Here is a 24,018-nt window from a genome sequence, read left to right on the forward strand (position 1 = left end):
CAGGGAAGGGCTGGCGCGTTCAGATCCCAACCCTGGGGGTGAACGAGTGAGGGAGGATCACCTGGGTAGGGGAGCCCGGGTTTTTTTATACTCATGGGCATGCCCCAGGTGAGACGCTGTATTACACTGGAGAAGAGCATGAGGAGGGCGAAGTCCCTGAGGCTTTTATAGGCTGCTCCAAATCAACCTACCTTCTGCACAATGAACCTCCCTTATAAAAAACCAACCCAAACCCCATTGCAGTGAGAAACTACATCTCCCAGAATCCCTATTTTCTGGGTTTGCCTACCCGAATACTCCCCAGTCATTCTTCTCTCCATCCCTCGGATTATTATTTCCCAAACTCCCCATCTGTTTTAACCAAACACTGTTCCCACAATCCCCCCTGATTCACTTCATGACAATAATCCCAGTCCTTCCATCAACAAACCTTCAAACTATTATTTTACGGATTTTTCCCATTCATTTCACAAACCCTACAAATCTCACCCTTCCGAGTTTACCAACCCTCTAGGACAACAGTTAACGAACTAGGATATAGAAAGAATCCCCAGGAAAATACAAGGGATATAATTCCTTATGAAAACCCACCAGGGTGTCCCAGTTTTGAAGCAAGACAGACTAAAACCAGAACTGTATACCTGACATGTCCCAACACAAGGTTCAGGCAGAGTCAGGCAATTGCCGATAACTGCACACACCTAACTGCCCTTTCTCTTCCCCATAGGGATAAAAGGTGAAGTACAAGACTGTGAGCAAGGCTGAACGCATGAGGAAGCAGCTATTCCAGGACGGCAGGTCAACCAGAGGGGAAAAGCGGCTTGACCTAAGAGGACATCAAGGAGGGAGTTGCCCTTTGGCCTTTGGAGCACAGACTTGCAAAGCCTCAGATGAAAGAAACGTACGACCGAGAATCGCAGCTGGCGAGTGGTGTGATGGATGTCAGCAGTACATGGAACCCTCACGCACCGATAGCTAGGGCAGGAAGACACGTTTGCCATCATGGTACCATCCTTGACTCCAGCAGCAAATAAAACGCCAATGAGGGCAGCACGGCCGGTGAGTCAGGCGAACCTGATAATGGGCCGGTCGGTGTTAGACTCAAGGTTGCAGTGGCAACTTTAAGAAGATTAAGAGACAGAGGTCTTTTGTGAATGAACTTGGTACCCCTCTCCTAAACGAACAGACTGTGTTGAACAAAAAGGGTTAAAGAAACTACAAATACCAAGAGGCCTTATGGAAGTCCGATTTGAGGTGTCAAGGTGGTCATACACGGGCCATGCAAAATCCCATGTACAATCGAAAGTCATAGACACCTTGCAGAAGTTTTGTCGATAATAGAATTGTGAAACTGACGTTTGCACCCGGCTGAGGGGAACGCTGTACGAACTGTGATTTTGTAAAGCCTGCACTTGCCATAGGCTAACAGAGTGACCCAGTGATGCAAGATCACCCTTCGGAAGTCTCTGTTGAAATTGGCAAGTGCTTTAGGAGGTCCGAGCCCGGATGAGGGGGGCCTAACAAAAAGGTGGTTGTTTAAAAAGACATTGGGCCTCATTATGATACTGGCGGTAGCCGTGTCAGTAAAACTGGCATGGCTTCCGCCGGTATCATTTTATTTCCGGCGCACGGCAATGGGCAATTACTGGGTCATTACGGACTTGCCGGACCCGGTAAATGCCCCTTCACGGGCCTCGGAAAATATTCTCCCCCATTCAAGCCCCATAGGGCTCAATGGGAATGGGGAAGCCGGATGTACCGGCACCATTCGTGAATGGTGCCGGTGCATCCGATATGGTCTGCTCACGGGTGCCGGTACACCTGCCAGCAGAACGCGTAGTTTGCCGGTCCAGTAGTAACGGCTCTGGTAGCTTTCCAGCGCCGTTACTACCGGACCAGCAAACCTATAATGAGGCCCATTGAGACTCTGGATTAGAAGACGATAGTAAACCCAACTGAAAGACATCAAGAGAAAATTTGTGAAGAAGCTAAGTAAAGAACATTGTGATAACAAGTATGAACGCTCCTTCCGTCCTACTCTCTGGCCGCCCTCCATGGACCCCATTCCCTCACACTCTTGTGAGGCAAAAAACCTTGTCATCTTTGACTCCTCTCTCCTTCTCTCTTCACATCGCGGACCTTGCCAAGAAGGCCCCAGGTGCACCATCTCAGAGGCATTCTCTCTTTCCTCACCTCCCCCCATACACTCTGTCTCCAGAGCTCTGGTCCCCTCTAGGCTGGACTACTGTAACAGTTTCTTCCTCAATCTCCCCAAATCCTTCCTTCGCCCCCTTCAACTAATCCAGAACAGGACTGTAAGACTTATCCTTGGCCTCAAGCCCAAGGACCACATCTCTCCCGCCCTAAAATCTCTCCACTGGCTCCTGGTTGTTGTAATGATCAAGTTCAAGAACCTCTGCATCATCCGAAAGGCTTTCTGGGGCCTGGGACCCAGCTACCTCCAACTCTCTCTCCTAAATATGTCCCTGCTAGAATCCTTCGGTTTTCTAGCTTCAACTCTCTGCAGATCAGATGCTTCTCAAAGCAGAGAGTCGGGGGTAAGATCTCTCTTCCACAGGAGCCTCCCTCTAAAAAAAAAAGGCATCCCTGCCTATCTGAGGCTTGAGCCAGATCTCCTTACGTTTCGGAAGATTCTCAAGACCCTCCTTTTCTCATCTTCCTTCCCTCACCCCCCTGCCTCATTTTGACTGGCTGCCTGGTTCCTTCAGAGTCATACAGAGCACCAGGCCCTCATCACCCAATCTACCCCAGCACTTCCTTTTGCCTCATCTCCCCCCAAACCTGCACTTGCCCTACCAGGCTCCCTCCCCCTGTACGAGCCTGGAAGGTCCTACAACCCTACTGAGCCCGATCCAGCCCAGTCCTCGCACTTAGCATGTTGAACCTCAGTCCCTGCACTCCCTGGTTCCCTGCCACTTGTCCACCTCGCCTCCCCATTGCACTCGCCTAACCCAGGGGCCCTCTTCCCTCCTCCTTCTCGCACTTCCATGCTCTCCACTCTTTCCTTCCATTTTAGCATTAGCAAATTCCGCTCTGACCAGCACCCCCCCCCCCTCACCTGCATTTCTTTTTACTGCACTTGCATGATCCAAATGACACATAGCCTAGTAGGACCATTACTTGTTATTCTTCTTCCTGTTCCCCCAACCCCCTTTTGTCTTTTGGCACCTTGAAACACCATGTGCTGTATGAGTGCATTTTAAATACCCAACAAATAAATGAAAGGGAATAGAATAATTAAATTGATGCCCACACTGACATTTTGTTGGACAATCTACTTACCTTTGGAAATCTCTGTGCCTGGCACTCATGGAGACTGAGCAGGTCTCTGCTTCTGGGGAAAAACAAGATTCTGGCCAGTACTTCAGTCAATGGGATCCCACAGCAGCCCCCCCCCCCTCTATGGCTCCACTGAAGTATCACAGCCTCTGTTTCATGGTGTCTCCAGCACTCGGAATCTCCAGCCCTCTTCCAATATTTCCACCCAGTGGATGTTTCAGCAGATCTCCTTTGGTGTGTTTTTTAGGCAGCTGTTCCTTCTTCCATAGGGCAAGACCTTTTTATTCTCTAAGCCCCTCCTATGGAAAATGAACATTAGGTGGTACTGACTTATGATCTCGCAACCAGGATTGGACATTTACATTTCTCTCCACCTCCCCCCCCCCCAAATCAAACCCCTCTCTAAGGATTAGTTCAGCAGTCCAGAACAGAAATCTTGCAACTCCCCTCTGAAATTCACATTTTTTCCATGTCCAATTATACCCAAAAAGTCCCTACATGGAAACAATTTTTAATTTACCAATCAATAAATGCCATGATTATAGATATTAATATCCCCATGCTCATGACGGATCAGTGAAGCTTACTTTCATTTTGGTACCTTATTGCACGGGCACGCTACGATTACTTGCCCTTTACACAAAAAGATTAATAGTTACGAACATGAAATGTAATCTCTCAATACCTCATTTTATACCATCAGTTTGCCAATTCTTAAATTCAAGACATTTCTGGGGCAGCCAGACCCACATTTTAGATTGCTATTGCAATTCCATATGTTGCATGTGGATAACTTTTATTTCAACAAAATTGCCTTGAAATTATCTTTAAAATGACATATGAATGGATGCAGTGCAACTTATTGTTGCTGAGAAAGTTATTATTTATGATAGTCCATTTAAACTAATGGGAAATCTTCAGCATGTATGTAAATCTTAACTTTCATTTCCCCATATAGGTTTAATTTATCTTGAACTGCTGCAGCCTCTTGGCTGAATGTTGGTTTAAATCCAATCATTGCAGTGTGGTGAGCCACAGAGCTCTGTGGAGTTCACTGGTCGCGTGACTCGGCAACTGGTACCTGGTATTTTGCTGCTGACTTTGTTTTACCCCCTGGCATCTGCGGATTGCAGCGGACTAATCCTGCGGTGGGAATTGGAAGTTCGTGTGCTTTCCATCATCCCACATTCCCCCCTACTTCTCCCTAATTCCCCTCTCAGTAACCAGTGAAATTGTGTGATTAGAGCAACTGGAAAGAAGGTGGTGGTGGCAGGATTCACAGTAGTTGGGCCGGGAATGGCAACAGGGAGGTCCTGATTGGGAAGAACTATTTAATTTTACCTGCTCTAATTCTGCATAACCTTGTGTCTGGTGGCTCTTGCGTCTAGCTGGGGGTGGAGTGTTTATGGTGTGTTCACCTTCTCTGACGAACTGAGAGCTTTTGGTGGTGGGGGCTGCCAGTCTCTCAGCACATTTTATATCCCAGTAAGTACTCTGGGGGTAGTGTGGCCTGGTGCCATGGTGGGCAAACTTTGCACTCGCAAGGCTCTGAAGAAGGATGCCGTAAACGCTGCAAGAACTACCCCCTTGCGAAGTAATCCTCCTGGGCTTTGCAAGCTACAAAGACAGACCAGGCAGACCACTATTGACTGGTTGGCCCTTAGTCATCGGGCCGTAGGTGCCCCATCAGGCCTCACGGCTGAGGAAAGAGGAGACATCCTGGTGGTGGTACCTGCAGTCCCTCAAGGGAATGAGGCGGCTGATGGTTAAAGTGGTTTGGAGGTGCTTTTTGCTGAAGACATGGATGTTTTAGAGGAGTTTTCAATCTAGTAGGAGGGAGATGCTCCCTGAGTCCTGATGTTGAATGATCCGAGTGCAGTTCCGGGTGATTTATTTCAATCACTTGCACCTCCTCCCCTGGTCTGCAACTCATTAATAGTGGCTCCTTGAATTCCTCTGGGTTCGCAGTAGCACTACCAATCTGGGTGCTGCTGCTGATCCCTCATCCAGGACATCTCAGGAGGCTCTTAAGCACTCTATTGACCACTACTATGCAGAGAATTGCATGCCTGAGATGTCCGATCCCAGACAAGTCACAGAAGAATCAATTGAGACAGCGGTCTGTCTGCCCATGACCGTTGCAGATGGGGACTCTCTCAACCAGGTGGTCTCGGCGGCATTGTGGAATGTAATCTCCCACAGAGTCTTACCCACTTATCCCCGCTGGCATTGCTGGCAATTTTGGCTCCCAGGGGAACAACTGGTTTAGAGAACTACTGTGCATTTCATCAGTCATACAGGATCATGACAGCCTTCAATCTGAGTGTCCTGAGCACCCACAGGCTGTAATCATTATTATAATTATAATTGTTCTTTTACAAATGTACGTAATACCAATCAGTGGTTTCTAAGCGAGGGATCGGGGATTAGAACACGAGTTGCGCTGCGTTGTCTTGCATCCAAGACCAACGTGTTTCTCCTGAGCTATCCTTCCTCCCCAATCATTCTTCGTCCACTGCTCCTAGGAATCCTGGGGACTCTGGGTTTCCTGGGACACCGGCTGCCGATCTTCCAACTGGTTCAAATACAGTTCAAATACCTTTTTTTGTTCGGCAACTTAACAGACTTGTCACAGCCTTTATGGAATTGAAGGAGGCATTTGGGTTTCTCACAAAGTGGTGTGATAAATATGGGGGGAGATTGGACTCCTGTTCAGTGGTGATCAGCACGCTGGTGAAATCTGACTGACTTGTCACAGCGTCTAGAGTCCCTGAAGTTCTGGACATTGCTACTGGACATCCAAGTTGATTCAGAAAACTACAGCGTTTGGTTCAGCGTACCTCGCCGCACAGGCAGATATGACCTATAGGGCTTGTGCTGGAGGGCTTTTCTCCACTTCAGTTCTGACCCCCTCTAGAGGGCCATGGTCCATCAAATCACAGGCTGATGATCCGGCGCCGAGCTATACTGGGCCCCCCCATTCCTTTTGCCCAGATTTGGCTGCTGCCAAATCTGTCATTGGGGTTTTGGACAGGTCCAATAGAACGGTGCAAGTACTGGAAGTACTAACATTAAGACACTGAGGCCTCCCAGGTCCCCATTTTGTTGCGGGTCAAAGAACTGCAAAAGATGATCCAGAGAGGCTGGTGAGATCTAAATTGGATATGTTGTTTTCAGGGCCTCACGCATGGCAATAAAAATGCCTACAAAAGATTATGAGTGTGGGGCCTTTCGGAGGTGTTGGGGGTGGATGATATTTCTTTCAAACTGTTTCCTGTTGTCCGCATTTTGTCTGACTGCATGTTTTGTAAAGAGTGTAACGTCCACTTTTCCTTTGTTAATGCCAATTTACGTACCTGTATTTGGAACCATCGTGAGGTTTTGGCATCTAAGAGGATTGAAGTTTTTGAAGATACCAAGGCTGAGCTGTGCCTCATGCATGATTCTATGATTGGCAAGATATGGGGGGAGCCGATAAGGGTGTTTTGTCCTCTCCCTTTAGTTTCCCTGCTGTGGGTCCCCAGAATCCTAGGTCTGGTGGTCACTCTGAGCCTTTTATGGATACTAATCGCCCCATAAATGGTCTGACTAGATATGAATTGGAGGTGAAGCTGATCTCACAGCAAGCCCGGGATAGGGTGTATGCCTCTGCTCTTCTGGCCCCTCCAATTAAGTAGCTTTAGGGACTTTGAGATCTTAGGAGAGAGGGAGGTCCAGTAGGTTTCCTACTGAGGGCCCCTCGACTAAGGGCATCCTTTTCCCTGGTGCACTGTTTGCACCATCCCCCTGCCCTCACCCTATGGAATTGCTGAGGTGTGTTTCCTGGAATGTGGCAGGCATTCACACTAGATTAGGCCACCCTGAATTCCTGTCACTCTTTGAAGTGGCCAATATTATTTTAATACAGGACACCTGGATGAAGGAGGCTGTGGCTATCGTGTGTTTTATGGCCTAGTCTGTGCCAGCGCTGAGAGGTACGAGGGGGCATTGTCATGGTGGGTTGTATATTTTGGTCAAGTCACCCCATGTGGGTCAACTCTTTTATCTGGAGCTGTCCACCCCTTTTTTGCAGGCGGTGAGGATTTGTAGAATGGGCAGCCGTGACATTCTGGTGGTTTAATTTTTATAATATCCGCCATGCCCAATTTGACATGAAGTGTCTTTCAACTTTAGCTAATGTGATGGAGGGTTTGGTCAGCTGGGTGGTTGCAAATTATGTATTCCTCATCTTGGGGGTCGGGGGCTTTTAATGGTAAGCTGGGTAGTGAACCAGGAAACACTCTGTTTGACCCTACTGAAGATGATTTGGCTGGCATTTTGCCCCCTATCAATATTCCTCAACATACTCTCGCCATCCACTGATTGCCATAAACATAACAGAAGTTATTAAGGAAAATTTGATTTGGTCCTTTCCATGATTCTGAGAGTTTTGAAAGTTGGCGTGACGATGAAGGACAAAATAAACATGGGAACTATGAAATGTCATATTTTTCACTGATGCAGCACCTGAGTAAATGAAGAAAAACCGTACCTCTGCATAGGAAGGCTGTGTCAACTTCAAATTATCTGATTTGCCTTGAAATGTAGTTCTTAGAAATATATCCATACATGTAAAGATTTGAAAAATGAGGGTACTTGCCATGTTGATAGATTTTCAGAGTTTAAACATGCCAAACCCACATGTCAGTTTGGGATGACACATCTTTCTCCTCCCACACCTTTCCTAACTCACACCCTTGTGCTATTAGCACACAGGTGGGAGGTGGGTAGAGAAAACCAAACAATCCCTTCCGCAGGAATCCTGACGGGTTTGTGGCATCATTTGTCCTATAAGTAAACCAGTTTGCATCAGAACTGGGCTTTTTCGCGTATTCTGGGAGGTAGCCTGCTGCTGAACTCTTGCGAGAAACACCCAAGCAGAGAGGCCCCAAATCTTGCATTGGAGACTGGGACCAGGAGTCATGGAAGTTGACTGGGATCCCTTGGAGCAGCCAGAGGGGACTATCCTTGACTGACACTCTTGCTGTCCCAGGGGTGCCCTGCTGTTCCCTGATGTCCATTACAAGGACTCTCCTGTAAGTAAAACTATCCCAAAGCCATATATTGTGTAGGCCCTGCATTTTCCTCAAGTGTTGGTCTAGTTATTTCCCCATAGTAAAATACCCTGTTTGTCTGTGTAGATCCTTAGCATATTTAACTAAAGTTAATCAATTAATTACCTATAGGAATCACAGGATGTGTTTTGTTAGCATTCTAAACTAACAAGCTCCTCCCAGTGTATTTTGAGCCGGTATAGACATAAAGATTTGATTGACTATTTGGTACAAACCCCCTGACTTCGGTATGGAAAGGGGGGGCCCTGAATCCAAAAGAATTAATCCCCAAAACACTGTTTTTAAGTGAGTGTGCATGGTGTAAAACGAAATTCCCCATCGATCCCCTGCATTATAGAACAGAAGTGTGAAGACTTGTATTTCCTTTGCATGTGTGGTGGGAAAAAACAAAATTGCCCCTTTGTTCCCATTGTGCTCTGACCCAAACCACAAAGCTCTGCCTGTTCTCATTCGGTGCGGCAAAACAAATGTTCCTGTTGCTTTTCTTTCCCTCATATTGCATCTGTGATAATACGTAAAAAGTGATTTTTCCCCTTGAATCCCTTTTCCAAAGAGTGTCTTTCTATCAGAACCCAAAACGATGTTCCCATTGTGTTCCCATTCTCTGCCACTGGCCTTCATTTCAGAGGGGTCCAGTCCTATTGTTGTTTGGAGGGTGGGGGTTGCTGGGAGAAAACGTTTTATAACCAAATCAGCAATCACTGTGTGTTTTGTATTGTTCTTTTTCTGTATTGGTGGGTGATATGAAAAGAAAGCTGCAGGAAATTGTGACTGCATATTTCAGTATTATCTCTATGTTGGTGCCATTACGGAAGTCATTTTTGTTCTTGTGTTGCCACAGCTTTGGTGGCTGATGTTAGTCTGCTTGTCAAATTTGGTTTAAATAAATTAATAAATTAATATTCTTACTACACACTGGCCTGGTTCCTAATCCATTGTGTTACCGGGTCTTTGTTGGGGTTGGGTGCGAGATGGGTTGGAGGCCTTACCAAATTGAACCTGACTCAAAATAATAGTGATTTGTTGTGCGCCACCTTGATTGGGGGGAAAGGAACTACCCGAGTTGGGTGTGACCATGTAATAAACCGTGACAACCCTCTTCCTGCCCCCTGAACTTGTGCCATGATCTGTCCAATATATAATATATAAAAAAAAGGGGCCAAGGGCACTCCCAGCATCTTCTAGACCAATCTCCCTCTTAGAGTCAGTATTTAAGATTCTGGGGAGGGCCATTTTAGGGGGATTAGAGTCTTCAGCAGAGAGCGCAAACATCTTGTCCCCTATCCAGTTGGGCTTTACACCAGGCCTGGTGTTGGGAAGGGGACACGCTCTTCCCACACTCCCAAGCGCTTCAGAATAAGGCAAAGGCTGTGATAGGTAATGTAAGAGACGAAGTGGCAGGGGGGTGCCCTTAAAGGCTCCTACACAATTACATTATTGCATGATTTGTAGATGTAGTGTAAATGGGGGAATAACAGCCATCTTACATATTAGCGGCCATATTGGAACAGAAGGCTTAAAAGCAGTGCAGTAACCAGCAACCCATGTCTTGGCTGCGAACATTAGCAAAGAATTGTTTGTATCCCGGGCACTTAAGAGAAAGGCCAGAGCTACACAGATACATAAATCTTTAATTATCTAAAAAGTAGCCAACCTTCATGCTCTGGGAATAATGTGCCATGCAAGGCCACGGGAGGAGGGCGGAGTGTCTTTGTATGATGGCCCCCCACCAGTCCCAATACAAAGTTATAGCTCCCAAATGCCCTAGCCTTATGACCTCTGAATTCACGATCGATCAAAAAAGATCAGAAAGTAGGGCTTTCTTGCTTTCACTTCTGGGTCACCTGATTTGTGCTGGATGAAATTATAGCCCAGAACAAGGGTGGAAGACCTTGGAGAGGTTTCGGCCTGTCTGGGAGCGAGTGAAGTGTGTGAGTTAGTATGACCTCAGCTTTTCCCCTGGGCGCCTGTCAGCTTGTACCAGGTGCATTACTACATAGATAGAGATGTGGTGTTTAGTTTGAACATAATTGCCAATTAGTCCCCTTGTGACAAAGGCGAATGCAGCATCGCCCACATGGAAGAAGGACGACAGGGCTGGGACCAATGGCTTGGCATCCCCTATGGAACAGGTAACCTATGTGTAGGGTCTCACCAACCAGCCGCATGGGTTTTCACTGTATGTGATGATGTCACTGATGATGCAGTGTACCTTCTTAAAGTGCTGCTCGTGCAGATTTTACCATAATGTTCCGCGGCAGCAGAGTTCTTTGTTGCTGCTTCCATTTTTTTGTGGAAATAAACCTGGTTATCCTTGCAAGAAGTGTATTGGGCTTTCCCTAGTGGGTTGTACTTTTTCTGGTGTGAGCATCTAGGTCCCCTGCGATGACAGAGGCTTCCAGGATGCTTCTCTTAAGGGGCTGCGCCAACCTGCACCGACCAGTCCCAAGCACGCAACCCGCAGAGGTGTGCAGGAGCTGTTTACACAGAATTCTGCTCTGCTCTTTGGAGCAGGCAGCAGCTCTTGGGAGAGTGCAGGCCGTTAATGGGACCCTGTGGCGGCGGGATAACAACAAGGGATAGCGTCTGTGGCGGAATGTGGTATGTGTGAGTGAAGGAGAAGTGAGGTAAAACCACGTGGCAAGATTCAGTTTTATTATTATTTTTTGGATAAGTTAAGAGGCTTGTACAGAGGAAAGGGAGAGAGAGAGGGACGGAGAGGGAGAGGGAGACAGAGAGGGAGAGAGTATGTGTATGTATGCAGTGTAAGAGTGTGTGCGTATGTGCAGTGTAAGAGTGTGTACGGGTGTGTGCGTGCGGGTGTACGTGTACAAAGGGGGAGGCAGAGGTGTTGACAGGGGCGATGGTGAGGAAGGGCCTAGCAGTGTAGCAGTGACTTTGTGATAAAAGTGTGCGCACTGCATAACTGTAAAGGTTGGGGTTTTGAGCATGCACATTGTGAAGATGGGAGGTGGACGCCATTGGAATACATGTATAGTGCATTACCTTTGTACAGAGAACAAATTGAGAAGTATCACAAACAATGGGTGGGAGAGACAAGCAGGGATGCCCCGCTCCTGGCCAGAGCAGGGCACCCACAATAGAGGGATATTAGATCACAGGAGTACATTCTTGGCGGCTAAATACAAGGGTAAACTTCAGAAGAGAAAGCAGATATTAGATCTATGGAAGATGATAGAGAGTGTTGAGGACCCTGTCGAAGGGGGGTTCCAACCAGAGGGAGCCACCATAAATGTAATGTCTGGGATGACACAGGAGAAGAAAGCTGTGTTCCTACATACAGGGCTTTACTCACTCACCACTCGCCCAGCCACAGGATTTACAAACCTGACATATGTGCCTACCCGGCTACTGCCCCACTTACCTACATATCAACACAGAGTGCTATCCCGCCCCAGAACAGTAAGGTACAGATGGATTTAGAAGAGGCATTGGAGGCTGTGCAGGTAGAATTGGCTCGATTACAGGAGACACAGGAAGCAGGAGGGTAGAAGGGGAATGGGTTAGATGAACAGCGGGCAGGAGACATTTTGTTCAGGCTAGACAGTACGGCAATAAAAGATATACATATTGAGAAGGAAGGGGTGGCGATGGGCGATTAGGGTGTATGGGATATGTGACGGTGAGGTCTGACAGGGATGTGGACCAAGAGCTAAGGGAACGAGAATAGGATATTAGAGAATGTGCCGCAGGCACCGGAGGTCACGCCACAGGTGGAAGGTTAAGGAATAGGCTTGGCTGGGTGGCAGTAGCAAGGAAAAAGGGAAGTGTTGGACGTAAAGAAGGGAGGAGTTCAGGTACCCAAATGCCATTGGTGCATAAAGGCCTATGCAGGACGCACTATGTGCCCTAGTCATAAATGGATGAGAGCAATTTGATTAAGCTCCTCCCACCCCTTACAGCCGGAGCCGGAAAGTGGATCTATGCCTTTGAAAAGCAGACAGCAGGAATTCCCTTGGCTGTGGGGGATATGAAAAGCCTGCTTGTTGCGATTGTGGGGAACCAAGCTGGAGAAGTATGGGTCAGGGCAGGGTATCCAGGAGTAAAGTGTTATATCGTGTCTGAGTGTGTTTGTAATGTTTATCAGTAAAGGAAGGAGATGTGTTGTGATGTGCTTGTCTCTGCATGTGAAAGCTGGTGATGTCATGTTGGAGTGTTGCCTTGTGAATGTCGGAATGTTTACCCAAGGATTCCACACCCAGCCAGTTAGAGCTCCCCAGCCTGGGTGATGGAAGCCAGTGTTATGTCCTGTCCACTTATGTATATAACTTCATGTAACTGTGACTTAAGCACTTGTAATAAACATATAAGTAATCCCAAGAAGCCTGGAAGTCACTTTACAACATTGGCGACGAGGTGGTCTTAAAAAGAAGAACATGCGAGTAAGAAACTGAAGAAAGTGGAAGAAGCCTGCTGCTGGGGGTGCAGGAAGAAGATGGAAAAGAAGGACAACACTGCCCCAAAACACAAGTAAGACCCATCACCCAGGGCACCAAAAGGGAGGAAGGAAGCCCTATATAGGAAGGATAAGCTGCCCATATAATGGAGGGAGAGCTGGGTCCTGGGGCTGAAGAGAGGAGCAGGGCCTTGAAGGGAAGCTCAAGAAGGGAGCTAGGCCTTTAAGATTGAGAAATCTGTGTGAAGAAGTGAAGCCTGTTAAAGTAAAACCAGAAGTGTTGTCTGTTAAGTGAAGATAAAAGGAAGCTTAAAATGACACCTGGTCCCTTAAACTGAAGAAGGAATCCCACACCATTAGTTTAAGAAACCTGTAGATTAAAGAAAGCTTGTAGTGAAGATGACTCCCATGAGAGAGGGAGGAGCTAAGGAGCTGCGGGCAAGAGAAGACAGCTGATGCCATGACCAGCAGCAACTCTTTGTGGTAGGAAGGTTTTCCTGGTGTATGGCGTGCTGGGTGAAGCTGTCGCCTGTCAGAGGTTGCATTGCAAGTGTGAAGTACTGAGGGGTGAAGAAGAAAGCTCTGCAGTGATGTTTCCATTCACCAGTCAAAGTATCATTCCCCAGTCAAGCAGCGCAGGGATGTGATGCTGTTTACCCTCATATGAAACCAAAAGTAAGCTTTGGGGAAAGTATGAAGCCCAGTAGGCTTCCTCCCATGTAGGAGTTTAAGTCTGCTTTGAGTTCATAAGTGGGACTTGGAGAAGGATGTGAGACTGCGGACAGTGAGCTGAGGGGTTCCCCAATGAGCCACTAGCATGTTAGGGAAGATTTTGAAGTGACAGTCTGGAGTGAGCAGCGAGTACTGGCTCTGCATGTCCCAAGCGCAATGTGAACTAAAGGTTAGACCCAGGCAGCGCTAGTCTGGTAGCGTATGCTCAGGGAAAGGGATGCAGGGAAAACTGCCTGCGTGCCACTTTGTTTTCAAGGATCAAAAGCGAATCGTGTTTTGGAAGCAGTGAACCGTTTTAAAATATTGAAGTTGAAGGTATGAGTGATGTTTGGCTTATGAAGATCAGCATTGCCCCGAGGCAGAAGTGTGACTGGTGACATCACAGCTGGTCTAAGGGAGTCAGCGATGCCATAGAACGCCAGATTCAAGCATTATGTTCATATTAGAATGCACTTACCATGCCAGATTCCAGTCGGTAGCCGAAGCCATTAACCGAGGCAGGATGAAGAATAAAATAAACAATGTTATGAGGAAAGAACCCTGCAACTTGCATTGCTGTGCACAGGAAGAGGAGAGCTGAAGGCATTGGGCCGTAAAATGAGTGAATAAGCCTAAGTGCGTTGTGGGGTGAGAGGAGAGACCCCCTTACGAATCATCTTCACAGTGTGCCTACGATTTTATTGGTATTATCCGGCTGAGAGATGTAGAGCACTGCTGAGCACGTCGGTGAGTCGGAAAATCAGATAGGAATAAGAGCGCAGTAGGGAATCCGAATTCCACTATAGGATTTGCCAAGGATGTCATTATTGTTGTCATGAATGTCGTTCCTGGTGAAGGAATGCAGCAAATTTGGGTTATGGTGCATCAAGGTGCTGCGACTGCAGAGGAGGCACAAGAACCGCATTTGAAGTAATGGCTGCAGTGTATCATTTTATGTTTAAGTGATTATGATGGTCACGAATCTGGTCTTTCAGAAGATAACGTTGGACATTCAGGAGCAGCAACGTGTATCCTTTAACTGTTTTTGCATTAAGTTTGTGTTACCAACCTAGTTTTGTAACAGATTAAGGATTGACAAGCATGGGGGGTGCACGAGAAGTTTGTGTGTAGATATATGCGTGCAGGAATTGAGGTTCAGATCTAAAATGTATTGGATTTAACACATTTGAGGAGTTTTAGGTTCAAAAGGACTCATTTGGACATTCTGAACATGCACAATATGTGTATGCATTAAGTTTGTGGTACCAACCTAGTTTTGTAACAGGTTAAGGATTGACAAGCATGGGAGGTGCATGAGAAGTTTTTGTGTGGATATATGCGTGCAGGAAGTGAGGTTAAAAGTTAAATTTATTAGATTTAACACATTTGAGGAATTTCAGGTTCAAAAGGACTCATTTGGACACTCTGAACATGCACAATATGCCTAGATGTGTGCAACTCAGTAGCAGGGTGTGAGAGAGGTTAGAGTAACCATTGAGGGATTGCAGGGTAGGCTGCAGCCAACATAGACATGTAGGAATAAATGCGCATATTTCTTGGTTACGCCATAAGGGCTGTGTACGCAAATGTCACTATGAAGTTGAGTTGTTAGGCAGTGTAGACACAAGTGTATGGGTGGGTGAGTGCCACAGAGGTGCAAGAACATAGTGTATCAGAGTGATTGTGGGTGAGTGCCACAAAGATGCAGGGTGGTACATAAACTGGCCATGGATTTTAGGAAATGTAATTATATAGTTTGCTATTGCTTTAATGGTGAGAAAAGAAGTATATGTATTGTGCAACACGAATTATTAGGATTTTAATTTTTGTAAAATGGTAATGCAAACTGTTGTTTTATGTGACTCATGTATGAAATGGGTGCACATGGGTAAAACATGTGTTTTGCTAAGAGTCAAAGAGGTTGAGTGTTGGGTAGCACCCAGAATATATATTGTATGTGGGTGAAAGTGCCACACGGGTTTGGAGGTAGCGACTCCAGTGTATATGTAAGTACGAGTGTGGTTAAGTGAAACCACAGCTGTATGGGTGGTAGCGCCGCCATTACACTAGAGAAATGTGGTGAGTGTGCCACAGCGGTCTGGACGGTAGTACATCCAGTTGTGCAGGGTAAAGGTGGAGAGCCTGCGTGACCATTTGGGTATGTTAGAGGTGTGTGTGGTTAGGAATACCACAGGAGTTGCGGAATACCACAGGTGTTGCTGGGAGGTAGCGCCTCCAAGCATAATCTACTTCCCTTTCAAGCATAGCAGTGAGAATGTATGTGAGTTGGGAGGTAGCATTTCCAAGCATAACAGTGAGGATTTATGTGAGTTTTCATCACTCCATAATAAGATGCATTCATGTTCCCTCATTGTTCCAGTGTGGCTTTATGTGTGTAGACTAGGAGATTAATGCGGAGTACCATTCTCCATTAAAAGGCAGGTTTTTGAGAGATGCGAGGTTTGGAATGTTATGAAATAGAGTAATGGGTGAAGTTAGGTTAGAGCGAGAGTGAGTCAGAGAAGATGTGAAATGGGGCAGCACCCATAGTGTGTGTAGCCTGTGGATGTGCTACAATTAAGTGAGGAGGTAGCGCCTCCGTGACTATAGTGGAGGTAGCACTTCCGCGAGTACAGTGGAGGTAGCGCCTCCCACATGAGGAGCATGAAAGTATTTTTGGAGGTAACGCCTCCTCCAGAGTAATTGGAGGTAGCGCCTCTGCCAGAGTAATAGGAGGTAGCACCTTCGCCAGAGTAGTTGGAGGTAGCGCCTCTGCCAGTGTGATTGGAGGTAGTGCCTCCGCCAGAGTATTTGGAGGTAGTGCCTCCGCCAGTGTAATTGGAGGTGGTGCCTCCGACAGTGTATTTGGAGGTAGCGGCTCCGCCAGTGTAATAGGAGGTAGCGCCTCCACCAGAGTAGTTGGAGGTAGCACCTCCGCCAGTGTGATTGGAGGTAGCGTCTCCGCCAGAGTATTTGGAGGGAGTGCCTTCGCCAGTATCATTGGAGGTGGCGCCTCCGCCTGAGTATTTGGAGGTAGCGCCTCCACCAGTGTATTTGGAGGTAGCGCCTCTGCCTGAGTAATTGGAGGTAGCGCCTCCACCAGAGTATGTGTAGGTAGCGCTTCTGCTTGTGTCATTTGGTAGCGCCCCGCCAGGGCCCCAGTGTAGTTGGAGGTAGCACCTCCACCTGAGTGATTGGGGGTAGGGCCCTGCCAGAGTATGTGTAGGTAGCGCTTCTGCTTGTGTCATTTGGTAGCGCCCTGCCAGTGTATTTGGAGGTAGCGCCTCTGCCTGAGTAATTGGAGGTAGTGCCTCTGCCAGTGTGATTGGAGGTAGCGCCTCCGCAAGAGTATTTTGAGGTAGCGTGTAGTGAATCTGCTAGAGTATTTGGAGGTAGCATATCCACCAGTGTGATTGGAGATATCACCCCAGATGCTTGAAGGTGTAGGTGGGTGTGTAGGGTTAGTGGCCTACAGAAGTAGGGAGAGTGTCCCTAAGAATTGATATTCCCCTTGCTGGTGATGGATGTGGAAAGGAGGGGAATATGCTGTGGTGTGCTTGTCCGTGTGTGTTGACGTTTGAGAAGAAGGGAGATATGTTGTGTCTATTTGATGTATCTGTGTGGTTGCATTGTGAATCAGTAAAGGAAGGAGATGTGTTATATCGTGCCTGAGTGTGTTTGTAATGTTTATCAGTAAAGGAAGGAGATGTGTTGTGATGTGCTTGTCTCTGCATGTGAAAGCTGGTGATGTCATGTTGGAGTGTTGCCTTGTGAATGTCGGAATGTTTACCCAAGGATTCCACACCCAGCCAGTTAGAGCTCCCCAGCCTGGGTGATGGGAGCCAGTGTTATGTCCTGTCCACTTATGTATACAACTTCATGTAACTGTGACTTAAGCACTTGTAATAAACATATAAGTAATCCCAAGAAGCCTGGAAGTCACTTTACAACATAAAGCTAGACAGTGACGCACACAATGGTGCACCCTTTAACAATATCAGGGTGCAGGTATGGTACATGTGCGCCAAACATACCCTGACATGCCGGACCTGCAGTCTATCATGCAATATACCATGGGTGACGATGAAGACCCTGCACAATACATTATTAAGGTTCAGGAGCTGTGGTGTGCGGAGACGGGGGACAAGTGGGACCAGTGAATACCTCTTTTTTATTTCGTTATTAAAAGGGGTTTAGCCAAGGAAGTGCAAAAAGCGCTCTACCAAATAGTGGGCATTGAAGCAAAGGGGTGGGCTGAGATTCAAACTATATCAATACAACATTGTAAGAGAATAAAGGAGTGAGAGAAGGAAACAGCTCAACAGCTGCAGGCTGAGGAAGTGAAACTAGTATTGAAAAAGGTTGCTAAAATAGCAGTTGAAGGGCGGTATCATCAAATGCGCAAACGGAGGTGGTGGAGCAGATCTCGGCACCTCCAGATGTGAGAATAACAGCGTTTTGGCCAGGAAGAGGACAAGGCTAGTGGGAAGATGGACCTCAGTTCCCCTATCCAAAGTGGCAGCAATGAGGTCAGTAAGGCAGGAGGGGCAGATTCAGAAGGGGGAAGAAGAGGATTGGGACCCTTGCAATGGTGGATCTGTGGGAAATGGGGACATTTTGCAAGGGAGTGAAGGAATAGGCAGGGGGCAGGATGCAACCAATATAGCAACTATTTCTCACCACCCCAGCCCCAACCACAGTTACAATTTCAAAGGCCAACCTTCATACCCTATGAGATACATCAAGCCTACACTCAACGACCACCACGCAACCGGTTGCGTAATTGCAAAAACCTCAAGTGACACAAGCATTGATGCCCCAACAAAATGCCATGTACGAAAGTAACCTGCCAATGAACAACACGGTGACAAATGGCACCATCGTACCCTACCGAGGAGGGAGCATAGTGGGTAATAACCCTTTAATGTTCCCTGGCACCAACACCTACCCTGACTAGGACAGCCCACATATACCTCTTGCATGCCCAGTCCTGTCCATGGCAGTCCACTATGAGGAACCCTTGGTGGGCACTGAACTAGGTAACAAGCAATTCATTTTCATGGTTGACACAGGTGCCACTAAATCATGCATCAGTGAGGGAAGCTTTCCACTAGCATGTGAAACTCTTGACACGCAGGGCTTCTCTGGTCCAGTCATCACGGTTCCCTACACAAAAGAACTGGATATCAAAATAGGAGGAAAGATGATGCGAGCACCTCTCTTGTATTCTGAGATTTCCCCGATAAATCTGTTGGGGCGAGACCTATTAGGCAAACTGAATATGACAATTTCCTTTGCAGACCAAGGAATAGTGTGCGCCACTCCGGGCATGAGTGCCATAAGAGTGATGGTCATAATACATGCAAGGGGAGGAGAGGCAATGGTTTGTGGTATTCCCGTGGTCCCTGATCTGTTTGTGCATGGCATAACAGTGCTTCTCGTGGCAGTGCCCTAAATTGGCAAGTCCTGTTGGCGAGTGCCATCTGATTTCATCTTTCAGCCTGTGAGATACAATACTTTCCCTAGATATGCAGGGTCTGGTGGTGTCAGCTAAATGGATTGTTGTGATCGGGACGACTCAGAGGCGTGTGAGTGGCGCACAGTGTTGTGTATTGACCCTACAAATCCTCTCAGAGAGGTGACTGATGCAGACTTGTTTGAGGATTGACCAGATGATGGCCAGATTGTGCTAGCAATTTCTATTCCTAGTGGCATCATGGTGCAGTATCAAAAAGTGCAATGTCCTCTGATGGCTATCAAACCCCTCCCCCCCCCCTTCAATGTGGCAGCCTTGGAGCAGGTCCCCGAGAGGCTCTGGACAACAGCAATTGCCCACTACTTTGGGCTTTTACAAGGAGTGACCCAGGTTTGAATAAAACACCCACGCCAAGAGCTGTGTTGCCCCGGGTGAGGCACTATCCCTTATCAAGACAGGGAGAAGAGGGTATATGGGACACTATTGTCGCTCTACTAAATCAGGGGATAATTGTACCATCAACCTTCCCATGCAGCTCAGCTATTTACCCGATCTAAAAGCAAAAGAGGAAAGTTGGAGAATGATTCAGGATTTGCCCCCTCTTATTGACATTGTACAAGCAGAATTTCCAGTGGTCCCGATCATACTTTGTAATAGCCCCCAATAGGCAACACACTTTACTGTGGTGGATCTTAAGAATGCCTTCTTTTCTATTCCTTTGCACCCCGATTTGCAATACCTCAACATGTTTATGCATGGGGGTATGTGCTTTGAACACAAAAGACTGCCTCATGGGTACTGTGAGTTTCCCAGCATATTTAACAGGATACTGCACACTGATCTAGGCAATATCCAGGTGCCCAGTACCAATATCCAATATGCTGATGACTTACTGGTGTGCAGTATCAGTAAGCACCAGTGCAGGAAGGACTCTAACACTCCTAGAGCTCTTGGCCCGCAAGGAATACAAGGTTGATAAAGCTAAATTGCAGTACTGCCCTCCAGGAGGTACTCTATTTGGGTCAATTGATTTCTGTAAATGGCAAAAGAACAATTCCTGATCGTGCTGCCTCTGTGCGTGCCACTCCTCAGACCAAAACAGTGAAGGAAACGCAAAGGTTCTTGGGGGGGTGCAATTACGGTAGGGCATGGATACTTGACTATGCTGCATACACAAGGCCCCTTCTACAGGGCCTCAAGGAAGCCCAAAAGGACCACAAAACAGTGTGGATGGAGGACATGCTCACCAATTTCAATGACCTCAAGAAGTCATATCCACTGCACCAGTGCTAGCGACCCCAGACTACATGCAAGAATTCTATTTATGTTTTCACTCCAACGGGCAACTGATGACTGAGGTGCTGACACAGAAGAGCACCATGGCCCACAAGCCATTGGCCCATTACAGTGGCCTCCTAGATTCAGTAATGCAAGGCTAATTTTCATGTGAACAAGCACTTGCTGCTGCCGAATTTGCTATTGAGAAGAGTTCAACTATCATTATGGGATGCTCCATAGCACTGTACGTCATGCATGCGGTTTTCACCATTTTAGAACGCTCTAAATCCACACTGACCACGCAGTGAGCGTCTGCATACGAGATTTTAATCAAGTCCAAATATTCACATTGTACGATGCACAACTGTTAACCCAGCCACCTTTTTGACAGAAATGTGTTCTGACAAGGACTTGGTAAACCATGACTGTAACTTTTGAAGAGAGGAAGATGACATCCCAAAAGCACATGATAAACCACTCAGAAGGGGCAGAGGCCTCTTCGTTGACGGGTTGGCCACAAATGACCAGTACAGAGGCTTATGGTACACTGGTGCAGCAGTGGTGCATCTAATGGATGGGGAATACAAAACACTAATGTAGAAGAGATTACCAGTGCATTTTTGCAGCACAAGCTGCTGAGGTCGCAGCGCTTATTGAAGTGCTAGAAGCATCGGACGGGTGCCACGTGACCATTTATTCTGATTCAGCATCTATGTCACCACCACAGTGCATGCAGGCCATGCACAGTGGAAGAGGATGGGATTCATGAGAGCCGACGGATCTCCAGTTCAACATGCTGCATTATTGGACAAGCCCATTCACGCACTGCCCCAGCCATCTGTAGTGGCAGTCATAAAATGCAATGCACACAGTAATAACATAGATGCGGTCTCACTCTGTAATGCTGCCAGGGATGCAGCAGTGAAAATGGCAGCTTATCTTCCAGTGCCACAAGTTTCAGAGTACCCTGTGTTAACACCCAACACTGAACAGTTGCCATAACCATACAATGCCTTGCCAGTTGCACAGGTGATTGAGTTACAGGGACGAGCACCACAAGAAGAGAACACACTTTGGGTGTAAAGAGGGTGTAAACAGTCCCCACCAATCTGTTATGGAGGCAAGAGATATCTGGGAAAGAGGTTATGCTACATGAGTTATTACTTGCTGCGTTCGACCAGTATAACCATCCATCACACATTTCCAAACAGAACAGCGCATGCTGTTGGTGGAAGTGCTGTGGTGAAGTGCTGTCTTCGCTGTCCTACTCTTTGCTGGACTACGCTCTCAAAACTGTTTGGACAACATTATTTGGTATATGGACTTTTTATAGAACTAAACAAGTGCTCACTGCATACTGCAAGCATAATGGGTGTTTAAATATACTTTATTTATCCCCTTTTCTAGTATATACTTCTGCTGGCCCTGCCCCTTCCCAGAACCCTACAAAAACACGGCCATGCGCTGTAGGTGTGTGTGCACGCTGTTAGTTGAAGTGCTGTGGTGAAGTGCTGTCTTGCTGGATTGCGGGCGTGGGAGAAAAAGGATATACTAATTCAGACTGGTAATTGCAGCTGACTGCTGTTTGCATTGTTTTGTAGTTAACACTGTCCTGCTGCACTTGTTTAACATCTTCCTATCTAGATTATCTTTGATCTTGTGACATGGGGAAACCTTACACACTAGTTTCAAATATGCCACCGACCAAAGATATGCGGTAGTGTATTTCCGAGATGCAAATCACTCCTAAATCAACTTCACGATCATTTAACCTAAGCAATATCAGAAATGCGAAATCAAAGTCAAGATCTATATCTTTTACTTCCAACATCAGAAATTTCTGTGCACATGAAAACATACCAGCTGACTCCCTAGTACAAGCGGGTGTCCTATCCATATTACCCCTGCAATAGGCCAATGTGCCGCGACAATCAGACAAAGGCGAGTCTTCGCTTCCATTAGCTACAAAAAATGGATGGGAGACGGCTATATCAACAGCAGAACCTAGTTGTACGAATGATGCTCTGAATGCGCTACCAAATTCTGGTCATAATATGATGAAAGGCGCTGCAGATCTTATAAATACTTTAGAGGAAACAGAGGAGCTAAGCAAAATAAAGAAGGAAATGACAAACACGCCCTTAAATGAAAGGCTGTCAAGTGAATTATCACAATCACCTGCTCTAGTTTCACCAACAGCAAGAAATTCATCCATTTTATCGATTTTGTTTGCTGAGCCCACACCAAGACGAAAAACAATGTCACCAGATCAAAATATACACTCAGAGTGCAAAACTCAAAATGTTAAATTGGAGATTGTGCTGCAAACCATAAATACAGCTTTATACTCCATTGTGAAACTTTGTGAAACAATGGATGAGAAAATAAATACTCAAAATAAATTGTTACACCAACTAATAAATGCACAAACAACTAATACTAAGGAAGATGAACCATCTCAAATGGAAATATATGCACACAAAATTAAATCGGAGGAAAGCAAACCAACATTTGCTGTAGGCTCAGCCCATAAAGACGAAATAATTGAAACATGTTAAATAGGGAAACCGTGCACCAAGAAAAAAAAAAAAGAAAACGAAGCATACCGAAGAGGAAAATATAAATACACACAAAGAGAAAATAATAGTGATGGAATCTCAACAAAGTCAACCCTCAAACAAAATCGTTGAGGCACCAGAAAAGAAAAGCAACAATAATGACAAATTATTTCAAATAGCCAAGCCAAAAAAGGTAGGAGAACCGCAAAGGAAAAAGAGCAAAAATATGAAATTACCATCAGCATCCAATAATAAGAACTCGCAACAGTTCTTACAAGCAATAACGCTATCTAATTCCTTACTCACTAGAAGAAGAGCTATTGCTAAAAAGTACACAAAATGTGGACAAAAAAATACTGTCCCAGTGAATATAAAACAAAGATTGCATGAAGAAATTACAGAATATGACCCTTTGAATGCTCTAGTGTCGATCTCTGAACAAATGAAGAAAAAGAAAAGTCGCAACCATAAGTACAACAATGGTATGAGTCTCCAACATGAAAACATTAGGGAGCACAGAACCGTGCATAACTTATTCCGATAAAAATATTTCTGAGAATCAAGGAAATACAAACGCAAACAATCAGACCGCATTGCAAAATCCAAAAATGACAACACTTGAGGAGAGAAGAAATGAAATAGCCAAATCAATACATCTACACTTCTCGCAACTGAAAATCGAGACAGCAGCAAAATATATGAAACCAACAGATTCAACTAGGCTGGACAACCAAAGATATGATAACAAAAGAAAGTCAAAGTATAGAGCTTCTCAATATAACGGGAAACCCCTGGCTATAAATAAGGACAACTTGGAAAAAAAACAATTATCTAACGACAAACAGAAATTGTACAGTCTTATACTAGGATGCAGAAATCACCCATTCCCACAATATGCACTAAATAGAGCCTGTGTTCTAAATATCTTGGCTGATATTCCATCCTTGCAAGATTTAGAATCAGCAGACATTGAGCAAATTGAGCTGATACATGACTATGATCTATCTGTTGCCAAAATTTGGCTCAAATCATTGATGATTAGAAACATAATATGGCAAGCTAAATTAGAATTATATAACATAGAGTTCATTCTAATCAACCGTGTAGACCAAGAGATGTACACACATAATCAAACAATTAGACCTAGTCCTGAGATGCAAGAAG

This window comes from Ambystoma mexicanum, chromosome 4q, assembly GCF_040938575.1.
Source record: "Ambystoma mexicanum isolate Mex_15411 chromosome 4q, UKY_AmexF1_1, whole genome shotgun sequence".
Taxonomy (NCBI): domain Eukaryota; kingdom Metazoa; phylum Chordata; class Amphibia; order Caudata; family Ambystomatidae; genus Ambystoma; species Ambystoma mexicanum.